Here is a 13,956-nt window from a genome sequence, read left to right on the forward strand (position 1 = left end):
GCCTGTGCTCCTCTCTGCTGAAGAGAAAAACTGGATTGTGTTACATTCTTGTTGCACTTAGAGCCTGTTGGGTATGTGTAAGGACAGCCTGTGTTTGGGGGCTTGGAAGATTGATTTGTACGCAGCAAAGAGCTGAATTTGCAGGGGACCAACAGAGATGATCCTCTTAGTTCTGGCCTCTCTCAGCAGCTCTGAACCAATGGCCCGAAGCCTCTGGTGGAGGAGCATTCTTGCTGAGGTTCTTGAATCTCCCACCTTAGTCCCAGAGGCTTCCCTGAGAGCCTGCCCAGCTTAGGAAACCCAGAAGCAGTCATGCCTCATCAGAACCAAATGGGACATGGGAGCCGCTGGTGCCCTGATGGGGAATCAGTGTCCCTCTTCCGGGCGGGAGGTGGAATTCTCACAGCACAGCTGACAGCTTTGACATTGATAGGGGCACCAGTGGGTTCTTTCTTCAGTTGGCTGAAAATAGCAGTCAGCTTTGGACTCACCACAGCTCATGTGAATGAGCTCTTCTATCCATATGAATATAGAGAGAGTATGGAGTGGGAGATAGAAAATTAGTCTTAGACTTAAAAAGACCTCAGTTGAATGCCATCCTTGACCCTTATAGTCTACACTAGGCATCTTGGGCTACAGGGGACAGAGCTCTCTAGACTCAGAGGTCAAGAAGACCTGAGTTCGAATCTTGCTTTAGACACTTCCTAGTTGTGCAACCCTGAAAAAGTTACTTAACCTCTATCAGACTCCATTTCCTCATCTATAAAACGGAGATAATAATCCACGTACCTCACAGAGTGAATCAGATGAGATAACATATACAGCGCTTTATAAACCTTAAAACCCCATGGAAATGCCAGCTACCATCATTATTTCTGTGAGGACCAAATAAGGCAATATCTGCTTTGCAAACCGTAAAGCACAATATGTCTTTTTTATTATTAACTGTGTGATCCTGGGGGAGTCACTTAACAGCCAGTCAGTCAATAAGCATTTATTAAATGTCCATTATGTGCCAGTCACTTGAAGTGCTGGGGGCACTCTGTGGCTCAGGCAACTTTCTAGGGTCAAAGATTTAGAGCTAGAAGGAGCCTTAGAGGTCGCCTAGTTGAATTTCCTCATTTTATGGAGGAGAAATTTGAGATTCAGTTACTTCAAATAGAGTGTCTCTATGTTCTCAGGTTTCTAATATAGTGCTTGGCATAAAGTAGTTGCTTAGGACCATAGGACCACACATCCAGAACTAGAAAGATCCTAAAAGACCGTCTAGTCCAGCCCCAACATTTTAAAACATTGGCCTGGATTTGCCCAAAGGTACATGGATATAAGCCTCAGAGGCAATATTTGAACCCAAGCCTCATGGCTCCAAATTCAGCATTCTTTCTTATCTGTTAAGTCACAGATGGCTTACAGTCTGCATTGGAGGAATGAGTTTCCACAGTGGGAGATTCCCCAAGCTGATAAAATCATGGGTCCTTTGAGTATCTAGCTAAAGATGGTACCACAGACTCTCCATCAGCAGGGTAAATGTTTTGTGATATCTCTCCAGTAATTTGTGGATTCATTTCTCTCCTTCCTGGTCCCCTTTGCAGCCAATGGCAAAGTTCAGGGTGCAATCTGTGGTAATAGAACTTACTTATTCAAAGTCAATGGCTTGACCTCCAGCTCCCACTCAGCAGCTCTGCTGGGTGACAGCCGCTATCCACTCATCCTTGGGTCACTGGATCATGGATGCAGAGCTGGAAAGGAGCTTGGAGGTCAATTAGTCCAACCCTCTCATTTTACAGAGGAGGAAACCAAGGCCCAGGCAGGTTAACTCATTTGTCCGAAGTTGCATAGGTAATAAAGTATCTGAGGTAGAATTTGAATCCCGCCCTTCTTGACTCTAAGCCAGCAGTCTTGCTACTTAAAGGAACTTCCAGCCTTCAACAGGACTGAGAGGCAGGATGTACGATACAATGAAGCCTGCTACATGCCAGGCCCTGAGCTAAGCACTTGGGGATACAAGGAGAAAAGCAATACCATTCTTGTCCTCAAGGAGCTTACCTTCCAAGGACAGCACTTTAAAGTTTGCAGATCACTTTCCATACATGATCTGACCATGTGAGGTGGACTCTAGAAGCATTATTATGCTCATTTCACAGATGGGGAAACTGTGACCCAGAATGTTGGAGTGACTTGTCCAAAGTCATACAGCTAGTGACACTTCAGAGCTAGCATTTGAGCACAGGTTCACTTTAACCTCTGCGAGCCTCAGTTTCCTCATCGGTAAGATGAGGGTGAGATGGATTGGATGGTCTGCAAGGTTCCTTTTAGCTAAAGACTCTAAGGTTCTTCCCACCTCTAAATCTATAATCTTGTGTAAAACACTTGGCAGGTTTTTAAGTGCTACACAGATGTGAACTGTTACTAGGTTAAGTACTCCACACAATTTGAAGCTCTGTGAACGTCAGCTCGCCCCTCGTGGTTACAATTCATCAGTCTGGTCCACCTTGCCCGTGGCTGTCTTTCCTCAGCTCCTGAAGGAATTTCAGGCAGGCCTGGGGGTGGATAGTGTCAAGGGAAATGGGGCCTGTCCTCCAGGAGTGAGCTGCTGGATCAGTTGGCAGTGGATAAGGTGGCACAGAATATCTCCTGGGGTCCCTTGAAGACGGGAACCCCGAGTAGGGGCACCCGCTGTCAGCACACCCGCTAATTACAGCCCGCTTTGCCTCTGCCGCCTGGAAAAGTCCTTGGAGGGAGAGCCGTTTCATTTAAAGAAAGCTGTTGGTAATAAGCAGAATTGGGTTTTAATGGGGTTCGTACTGATAGAACAGAAATCAAATTAGAGCCTAATTGGCATGCACAAGACAGCCAGAGCCGCCGACGTGGCAACCTGGCAGCCGTTGACTCGTGCTGGGAGCCTCAGCAGCCCCTGCTCTGCAGCCTGCCTCCATTAGGGCCCCATCCATAATGTATGAGGCCTGGAAGCCCAAGGGATTTCCCAGCAGAGACGGGGAGCAGCCTCCAAACAGCCCTTCGGAAGCTGATGGGCTCTCTGGCCTAGGAGGGGCCTGCTCTGGAGGACACTTTGGCTAAGTAATGGGGTCCCTTTGGCAGGGGGTTGGAGGTGGGAGGGGAGGGGAAGGGAGAAGTCTGATCTAATGTGCTCCAAACCCAAGAGGTGGCTTCCCCGGCTCAAGGCACTCAGTCACTGCCCAGCCTGCTATTCAGGAATGGGCGGCAGAGGCACAAGGGAATTTTCCTTGAAATAAGCATCTTGACAGAACCCCAGCCCTTGCTTGTTGTGAAGGGGTGAGCAGCCAGGTAAGCACAGTGGGGCCTGGCCTGCCTTGCCAGGGAGAATGCTAGAATGTAGAGGCCTGGAAAATAACAATATCTGGTGTCTAGATAATGTTTGGAGGAATGAATGAATGAAAGAAGGAAAGAAAGAATGAAGGAAGAGAGGAAGGAAGGAAAGAAGGAACAAATGAATGAAATAAGGAAAGAATGAATGAATGAATGAAAGAAGGAAAGAATGAATGAAAGAAATAAGGAAGGAAGGAAGGAAGGAAGGAAGGAAGGAAGGAAGGAAGGAAGGAAGGAAAGAAGGAAGGAAGGAAGGAAGGAAAGAAGGAAGGAAGGAAGGAAGGAAGGAAGGAAGGAAGGAAGGAAGGAAGGAAGGAAGGAAAGAAGGAAGGAAGGAAGGAAGGAAGGAAGGAAGGAAGGAAGGAAGGAAGGAAGGAAAGAAGGAATCAATGAATCAATGAATGAAAACACATTTATTCAACATGTACTTTATGGTCAGGCACTGCGCTAACCACTAAGGAGACAAATTTAAAAGTGAGATATCCTCAGCCTCCCCAGAGGGGCAATGGTAAGCTTTTGCCAATATTGTCCCGTTGGAGCTTCACAACAACCTTGGATAGTAGGGGTCATTATTATCTCTATTTTTTAGAGGAGACTGAGTTTCAGAAAAGTACAATGATTCTCCCAAGGTCTCACAGAGCTAGTAAGAGTCAGAGATAGGATAGGAGCTGTGGTCTTCCTGCCAGTGAGTTCAGGACCCTGCCAATCCATACCAGGCTGTCCAAATTTCAAGCCTCCACTTTGGAACTGGCTTTCTAAATGGCTGGTTGTCCTGTAAATAAATTCACATTTTTGAGGAGATTGGATAAGTCAAGGAGATTTTAACCTGTTTTGTGGCATAACCCTTTTGGACAGCCTGGTGAAGTCTACAGATTCCTTTCCCAAAATCGTGTTTTTCAAATACATAAAATAAAATACATAGGATTACAAAGGAAAACAATTATGTTAAAATTTAGTCATCAAAATATTTTTTTAAATGTGTTCATGGACCTCAAGTTAAGAGCTCCTGAATTAAATAATCTCTGAGGTTCTTGTCAGCTCCAAACCTATGGGACCTCTGCTATAAGGATTACAAAGTGTAACAATAAACCCTTTTTCCAGATGGGTAAATGGAGGCTCAGAGGTCTCAAAGTCCTTGAGAAATAGAGGCCTCAAGTTATCACTATCATTTATTATATATGTATCCAATCACTGGGGTCCTAAACTGTGGCACCCAGAGTAACACAACACTCTAGTTGTGAGCTGATCAGGGCAGAGCAAGATGAGGTGACCAGCATTTATTAAGCATTTACTATGTACCTGGCACTGTGCTGAGCACAAGGAATATAAATATGTACAAAAAAAAAGATAGTCCCTGCCCTTAAGGAGCTTACATTCCAATGAGGGAAGACAACACACCAGAGGAAGCTGAGGGGGGTGGAGTTGGAAGGTCCCCACAAAGGGGCATAGGGTCCAAGTTTAGAAAGTCAAAAGCACAGTTAGGAAGCGAGTGAAGGTTGGCTGGCCTGACCCTCTCCTCCAAATGAAGCCTCCATGAAGAGTTCTCCAATGAGAGAATCTTCCAGTGTGAGAAGGATATACCACAGATGGAGGAATGATGGTCAAGTCTAGGAAAAGGCATCGTATAGCAGGATTACCTTCCTCAACATTGATGTTAACCATATTTATTGTTGTTGTTCAGTCATGTCCAACTCTCCATGACCCCATTTGGGATTTTCTTGGCAGAGATACTGGAGTGGTTTGTCCTTTCCTTCTCCAGCTCATTTTACAGAAGAGGAAACTGAGGCAAACAGGTGAAAGTGACTTGCCCAGGGTCACACAGCTAATGAGTGTCTGAAGCCAGATTTGAACTCAGGAAGATGAGTCTCTTTGACTCCAGGGCTGGCATTTTATCCACTGCACCACTTCGCTGCCCCTGTTAACCAGCTATTCTTACTTATATAGGTCAGCTAGCCATGCATTGTTTGCTATTAGCAATGCATTATTTATTTGTCTTCTGTTGTTTTATTCTTAATTGGCATCGTGCTAAGGGTATACATTTGCAATCACTCCTTGTGCTTGTGATCATTAAAGCAGCTGTCGAGAGATGCTTCGCATTGTGTTGTGTGTAGTGCATGTAATGTCGATATGAACAAGATAATATGGTACGGCATGACATTAACTATAATGTAGAGATCATTATCTTGAATGTACTAGATACTGCAGTTTATTATAATACTTATAAGTGTTGGGGATACAAAAAGAGGCAAAAGACAGTCCCTGCCCTCAAGGAGGTTACAACCTAATGGGGGAGATGGCATACGAATGGTTATGTACAAACAAGCTCGATACAGGATGAGTAAAGGATCATTAAGAGAAGGAAGGTGCTAGAACTGGGGGGGGGGGGGGACGGGATTGGGAAATCCCTCTTCCTGCAGAAGATGGGATTTTAGTTGAGACTTGAAGGAAGCCGGGGATGCCAGCAGGCAGAGATGAGGAGGGAGAACACCCCAGACATAGGGGACAGCCAGAGAAAATGCCTGGAGGGGGTTGGAATTATCGAGCGCTTGCTGTGCAGTTTCAGTGGTTGGAAAGAAGGCTGGCCAGCCAGTCACCTCTCACCCTTCTCCACCTCCGATCCTGCAACATACTCTTCAGTCCAATGATATCAGCCTCTTTGCTGTACCACAAACCAAAACACTCCATTTCTTCTCTCCAGGCTTTTTCTCTGGCTGTTCCTTATGTCTGGGAGGTTCTCCCTTTACTTCCCTTGCCCTTATTTTCATTATACTTGGCTTATAAAAGCATACCAAGGCAGATCTCAGGCAGGCAAGCTCTTCACCTAATATTCCCCATGACTTTCCTCAATCGGTGGCCATGAAGGAAGGAAGAAAAAAAGGAAGGAAGGAAGGAAGAAAAAAAGGAAGGAAGGAAGGAAGGAAGGAAGGAAGGAAGGAAGGAAGGAAGGAAGGAAGGAAGGAAGGGAAAGAAGGAAGCAAGGAAGAAAAAGGAAGGCAGGAAGGAAGGAAGGAAGGAAGGAAGGAAGGAAGGAAGGAAGGAAGGAAGGAAGGAAAGGACTAAGCATTTATTAAAGGCTTACTACGATCCAGGTGCCATTCTAGGGAATTGGCCTACAAATACGAGCAAAAAGACCCAGTACATATATCATTTTTATACCTGATGCATCTGTTTCCTCTTTTTAGGCAAAAGCATATAGGCTACAACTTTATGAACTTCAAAAAGACAGAAGACCAAGCCAGCAGAAGTCCAGAAACTGGAGTCTGTGAGAGAGTATGGCAGCAGCCAGACCCAGTACACCCAAGAAAACCTTGAGAAACAACCTGTTTGATTGAATCCAGGAGAGGATAGATTTTAAGATATGTATCCTGCATGCAAGGAAGTGACCTTGTCCATTGTCTCTGTCAAGTTCAGAAGTGAATTTTGTGGGGACAAACATTCTGTAGCAACCACTTTAAGTTTTATACCACTGTCCCTGGGGACTGAGGCAGTAAAGGAGAAACCCCTGGTAAGGTTGGGGGGAGGAAGGGAGGAAGGGAGGAAGGGAGGGAGGAGGGGAGGAAGGGAGGAAGGGAGGGAGGGAGGAAGGGAGGAAGGAGGAAGGGAGGAAGGAAAGAAGGGAGGGAGGAAGGGAGGAAGGGAGGAAGGGAGGGAGGAAGGGAGGAAGGAGGAAGGGAGGAAGGAAAGAAGGGAGGGAGGGAGGAAGGGAGGAGGTGAGGAAGGGAGGAAGGGAGGGAGGGAGGGAGGAAGGGAGGAAGGAGGAAGGGAGGAGGGGAGGGAGGGAGGAAGGGAGGGAGGGAGGAAGGAAAGAAGGGAGGGAGGAAGGGAGGAAGGGAGGAAGGGAGGAAGGGAGGAAGGGAGGAGGGGAGGAGGTGAGGAAGGGAGGAAGGGAGGGAGGGAGGAAGGAGGAAGGGAGGGAGGGAGGAAGGGAGGGAGGGAGGAAGGAAAGAAGGGAGGGAGGAAGGGAGGAAGGGAGGAAGGGAGGGAGGGAGGAAGGGAGGAAGGGAGGAAGGGAGCAAGGGAGGGAGGGAGGAAGGGAGGAAGGAGGAAGGGAGGAGGGGAGGGAGGGAGGAAGGGAGGGAGGGAGGAAACGAGGAAGGAAGGGAGGAAGGACAGAACACTTTGTCACTTCTGTTAATGCAACTTTGTAAAAGCTGTTTGATGCTGATAGGTTAAATGATGCTACTGTCATTTGACCAATTAACATCAAATAGCTTTTACAAAGTTGCAGTAACAGAATTTTGTATCTGATTCTAGAGGCGATAGGGAGCCACTGGACTTTGTTGAGTATGAGGATGACCTGGCTGGACCAGTCCTTTAAAGAAATCACTCTGGTGGCACTAATCGATGATATCAAAGATAATGAAGAAATACTAATTAGTCATTGGTATCAGAAAGAATACACCTGAAATAGGGGGTAGAGCTGATAGTGTTGGAAAGATGTCCCAACAAGGCCCCCTGGAATCTTGGGGGGGGGGGGCGGCATGTAGGTAGCTGCACTCTGGGGATTCAACTTACCAGTGGGAGTGGAAGTTAAGAAAATCCAGGCTGTTTCAATATATAAGTACAAGCTATCCCTAAAGTCTTAATGCCATTTTAAGCTTTAATAATGTAATTGTTTTAAACTCTAATTTGATTAAACTTTGAAAGGTTTTAATAGCTTAGAACTGCACTAAGACTTCTGGGACATGCTCTATAGATTGAGAAGAGGAGGTTCCCCTCATCCCTAGAATCGGGGAATGGAAGTGGCAAATCACAGAGGGCCTCATAGTTTTCCAAAATTTCAGAGCAGTATTCTATTTTAGGGTTTTTTTTCCAAACCCCTAGAATTCAGAACCCAATCTGTGAAGATTTTCTTCTTATCCAGCCTGAGGGTTGGTGGATCCGGGAGACTCATGCATGAGCGTAGAAAAGATCTCCCTTACTGGATAATTAAAGTGACAACTTGTTTTCTCCAGGCTTTCAGAAAGTAGGACAGGAGCCAGTACAATCTGGAGTGACTTCCGAAGCATCTCAATGTCACCTGGGAAACCCACCAAGGGCAGCTTCAGTTTGGAGCCACCTTCCCAGTTGAACAAATGATTTCTCAAATCACACGATCTCAAGGCTTTTTACCATCTTGGACTAGGTTTGCATTTTCTTCAGCTTATTATCGTCTTCCTAAAACACGGCACCCTTGACATTTCCCCTCTCCAAGGCTCATCGGTAAAGGGAGGGTTAATTCTTCTTTTCCTGTGCTCCCCTGTGACCCAGACTCTTTTGAGGATCCTTTGAGAGGATGCTCAGGAGAGAGGTTTGCACCAGGTAAAGTTCAATCAAAGACAGTACATGCTATCGGTATTAGTCAAGGACAAACAAGAGAAAACTGAAGGGACCTTCCCACGAAATCCCCCTTCCCCCCACCAGCCGCCATCAACAACAAAAGGACTCATTAATTAAGTGCTTACCAAAGCATCACCATAAGCCTGACTAGGAGTCCACAGGAAGGCAGAGGTGACTCCCTGCATTCCTTGGGCACTAATCCTACTGGTACAAAGTCCCTAACAAACCTGTTTTGAGGAAAACACTTGAAAACTTTAAAAAAAAAAAAAAAAAAAAAAAAAAACTTCAGGGATAGGAGCTGAAGCATCTATGCCTACTAGAGCATGCTGTAGTTACCTGGTTATTTGCCTTGGGATCTGGATCAGGATCAAGAAGGGACCCCGGAGGCATCAAGTCCGGCTCTGAGACTTGAAGTCAGGAAGACTTGGCTTTGAATCCTGCCTCAAGACACTCTTAGCAGTATGGAGGATCCTGGACAAGTTACTTCACCCCCTCTGGGCCTCAGTTTCCCTATCTATAAAAATAAAAGGATTACACTTGCAGCTCTAAATCTATAATTCTATGATCCATAATTGACAACATAATTTTGTTCAGTCGTGTCCACCTCTTCGTGATGTTATTTAGGGTTTTTTTTAATGTATGGAATAACACAGTATAATAATAATAAAAAAGATGATTACACATGAAACTGCAAATCTATTATGTACAACTTGCTATTTGTTTTAAATATATAATAAAGTTAGTTATTATGTAAATTTCTTTTTTTCTCCCCTTCCCCCCCAACCTAGAGATGGCTACCATTAGACACAAATAGGTATATATATATATATATATAAAATGTATATATAATATATATAATGGAAAATTATTCTATACAGTTCTATCTATTCTATACAGTTATAGCACTTCTTTCCCTGCATGCAGATAATATTTTTCTTCATATTTAATTTAGGTATTTATAATAGTGAAAATGACTTATTTGCTCAAAGTCATTCTTAAAACAATATTGCTGTTACTGTATATAATATTCTCTTGGCTATGCTCATTTTGCTCTTTTGGCAAAGATACTGGAGGCTTTGCCATTTCCTTCTCCAACTCATTTTTACAGATAAGGAAACTGGGACAAACAGGGTTAAGTGACTTGCCCAGGGTCACACAGCTAGTAAGTGTCTAAAGCTGGATTTGAACTCATAAAGATCAGTCTTCCTGCCTCCAGGCCATGTAGCTGCCCCAACATTTTAATTTCTAATATGTTAAAATACAAGTAGATATAACCTAAATAAATAAATGCTCCTGGGGGAGGGGGAGGTGGGGAAGGGGTCCAATATAATTTTTAAGAGAAAGGGTCCTGAAACCAAAAATTTGAGAAACATTGCTTTAGTCAGCTTGAGTTCATACCCAGCTCTGCTACTTAATACCTGCGTAACCTTGGCCAAGTTTCTTTCCTTCTCTGTTTCTTGGTTTCCTCCTCTATAATATTAGAGGTTTGGATCAGTTGGCTTTTGAGGTCCATTCCAAATGAGGTCTATATCCATGATTCTAAGAACCTACAATATTCAGGGTCCCGTGCTCCCCTTAATCTTATGACCAGGTACACAGGAAATCTTCAGTGGATCAATTTCATAATTCAGCGCTGTGTCTCTTTGCCCCTGGACAAGCCAAGGGTACCATTTGCTTAGAAGGACACAGTTGAGTGGCAAATATATGCCAGAAATGAATGACTTAAACATGTTACCAGTCACTTGCCCCATTATTTTATGGACTCAAGAGGTCACTTGGGCCCACAATTAGCTGGTTAACTAGCATGTGCTAGGCTCTTAATAGATAATAGAATGTAAGAATAGAGATTGTAGTAGCATTAACTATAACTGCAAGGGCAAATATTTGCCCATATGGAGGAGGACGGTGGGTCTGGAGCTGCTTGTAGAGTTTCCTTGGGAAGCCAGGACATGTTAGAAAGTGATTGAAATGGATCTTCCACTTTAACACCCCATTGGGATGAATAAGAGTTTACCCCCATCTTCTTGCTGCCCTCGATGCAGACGCAACATCTCCTCGTTTTGCATTTCAGTGGTTTCCTATAAGGAGGCCTGGAGACTTTATTAAAATAAAGTCCAAATAACTTAGATTCTCTAGGATCAGCAAAAGCACAAAAAAGACCTTCAATTAGCAGAATTGGGAGGGGGGAGGGGTGTTGTGGTGTCTGACAGCCATGCTCTCTAGGGGGGTGGCCCCACTTTCACAAGTGGACTTTCATAGACTGCATGAAATCTTTCATTTGTCATAGATGTGTTGGACATTGGCCCCATCAATCATAATTTAATCCTGATGAATCACATAATCTCCAAATGAACCTCAGAGATCATAGATCGTAGATCACAGGATTTTAGAGGCCCTCTGAGTCTGACCCTTTTATCTTATTAATGTGGAAACTGAAGCCTTGGAGGAATCTTAGGATCCTAAGGGTTTTGGAGGAGTGGGGGACCTGCAGCCTCAAGGCCACAGGTGCCCTTCTAGGTCCTCGAGTGCAGCTTTTTGACCAAGTCCAAGTTTTACAGAACAAATCCTTTTATTCAGTGGATTTGTTCGTTCTGTGAAGTTTGGATTCCATTGAAAGGTCACACTTGAGGACCTAGAGGGCAGTATGTGCCCTGGAGGCCACAGGTTCCCCACCCCTGGTTTAGAGCATTGGACCTGAAGTCAGTTAGATCTGAGTTCAAATCCAACCTCACACACTTACCGGCTGGTTGCTCCTGGCCTAATCACTTCATCATTGCTTGCCTCAGTTTCTCCATCTATAAAACGCGGATGATAATAGAAACTACCTCCCAGGGTTGCTGTGAGGATCAAATGTGGTAATAATTATAACGCGCTTAGCACCGTGCCCGGCACATAGTAGGTGCTATATAAATCTTAACTATTATTATTAGCCATTATTCCTAGAATGATAGGTCTAAAGTTGGAAGCAATCTTACAGTCATCCAGTCCAACCACCTCATTTGACAGAAGAGGAAACAGAGGCCTGGAAAAGTCTGACTTGGGAGGGGATCTCAGAAGTCATTCAAAACAACCTTCCCATTTTATGGATAAAGAAAGAGAAGTGAAAGTTAGAGAATGGTGAGTGTCAGAGCTGGAATTTGAACTCAGGTCCTCTAGCTCAAGAGGCAAGGCTCTTTTCCACTGTATAATGCTGACTTGTGAAGTCAGTTCACTTTCCTATCTTATGTAGAAATTCCTTGTAGGGTGGTGCAGTGGTTAGAGCACCTGTCCTGGAGTCAGGAAGATTCATCTTCCTGAGTTGTAATTTGGACTCAGATACTTCCTAGCTGTGTGATTCTGGAGATGTCATTTCATCCTGTTTGCCTCAGTTTCTTCATCTATGAAATGAACTAGAGAAGGAAATGGCAAACCATTTCAGTATTTCTGCCAAGAAAAGTCCAAATGGGGTCATGAAGAATTGGGCATGACTGAAAAACACCTGAACTACAATAATAACAACAGAAATCACAAAATCCCAGAACGGAAGAATTTCTGGGTTATAAGGGGCCTCAGACATCACATATTCCAACTTATATCCATCTAGGAATGTCCTTCATAAGATTCTCAGCCAATAGTCATGTGAGCTTCAAGAGTTCCTGTGAAAGGCCTTGAGTCCAACCTTCCATCCAGTGTAGAAACACCCTCTATGACAATCATCAAATTCTATCTCTGAAAGGAATCTCAGAGGTGACCTTGACCCCTCTTGTGTTAAATAGCTGGGTCTGGGAAAATAGAAAAAACGGTGGCCCTTCTAGCTCTAAAATTCTGTCTCTCTGTTCCTTCTACTTGAGTTGTATAACAATCTACCAGTCAATTAACAAACATTGGTTAGGTGCCCACTATGTGCCAGGCCATGGAGATACAAAAACAAATGAGAACCAGTGCCTTCAAGAAGCTCACAAACTATCATTGGAAAACAAAACAAAATAGACAAAAAACTTGTGCATAAAGAAGTATTTACAAAAAACCATATATATATATATGTATATATATATATATGATTACTTCTAGGGAAGAGCTGGAAGAGAACTTGAAGGCTATTAGGTCCTTCCCCCTCATTTTACTGTTGACAAAACTGAGACTAATGGACTTGTCCAGGGTCCTCAGCTAATGGGTCTGAAGTAGGACTTGAACTCAACTCTTTCTGACTCCACGCCTAGCACTCTGTGTGCTGTGGACTCCTTGTTTCCTCTAGGTGCTACCACCTGGAGGAAAGGGATGGGGGTCCAGAAATATTTCTTGTAGGAAGCAGTATCAGAGATGGGCTCTGCAGGGAGAGGGGGGGGTCTAAGACGTGATAAGGTGAGAAGTGAAGAGGGCTTAAAATAGGGTCTTGTAAGTGAAGAGGAGGGGACACAGCAGAGACATATTTAGAGGTAAGAGGTAGAGCTGGACAAGATCTCAGAGGCCACTGAGTCCAGCCTTCTTGCTTTTCAGAGGAGAAAATCAAGACCAAGATTGGTGTTAGGGATTCAGAACAGAAAGGTCCCAGAACTACATAGTCTGACAAGCTATGGGGGTGAGAGTGAAGACGCAAGTATGACTCTGACTTTCCAAACTTGAGAAGGACACTGTGGTTCCCTGAAATAAATTAAATTACAAAGAATTAAATTATTATAAAGGATTAAATTAAATAATAACATCAAATTAAACAATAGGAGAAATAAATTAAAGAAAGGGTTGGGTTTGGGTGGAAGGAAAAGGGATGATGACTTCTATGGTAGACACACAAAGTTTGAGATGCCTATATGATATCCACTATGTCCACTATGCAATTGGTGACATAGGACTGGTGCTCAGGAGAAAGTCTAGGCCTGGATATATAAATCTGGGACTTATCCACTTAGAATTGAGAATTGGACCCATGGGATTTGATGGGGTCACTGAAAGATAAGGTATAGAGAGAGAAGAGAAGATGGCCAAGGATGGTATCGTGGGAAGTACCCATGGTTGTGGCATGGGATATGGTTGCTAGTCTGGTGAAGAATGAGGGGCCAGACAATTACATTAGTTCTTCAGGTCATAGACTTGAGTGCACTAACTTAGAAACAGATTTGACTTTGCTACCCCTTCATCCTGTTCCCATTTCTCTGACCTGGACATTTTTGTTTCCTTTGTTAGATACTATTCCTCTTACTATTGCCACACAATGGGAATTACTCATGACCCAACTTGACTATATTAAACTCTTTATGCAGAATGAGACAAACATTTCTGGGCATGACTAATATAGGAATTTGTTTTGTTTGT

Source organism: Trichosurus vulpecula, chromosome 1 (assembly GCF_011100635.1).
Source record: "Trichosurus vulpecula isolate mTriVul1 chromosome 1, mTriVul1.pri, whole genome shotgun sequence".
In the NCBI taxonomy this organism is placed as follows: domain Eukaryota; kingdom Metazoa; phylum Chordata; class Mammalia; order Diprotodontia; family Phalangeridae; genus Trichosurus; species Trichosurus vulpecula.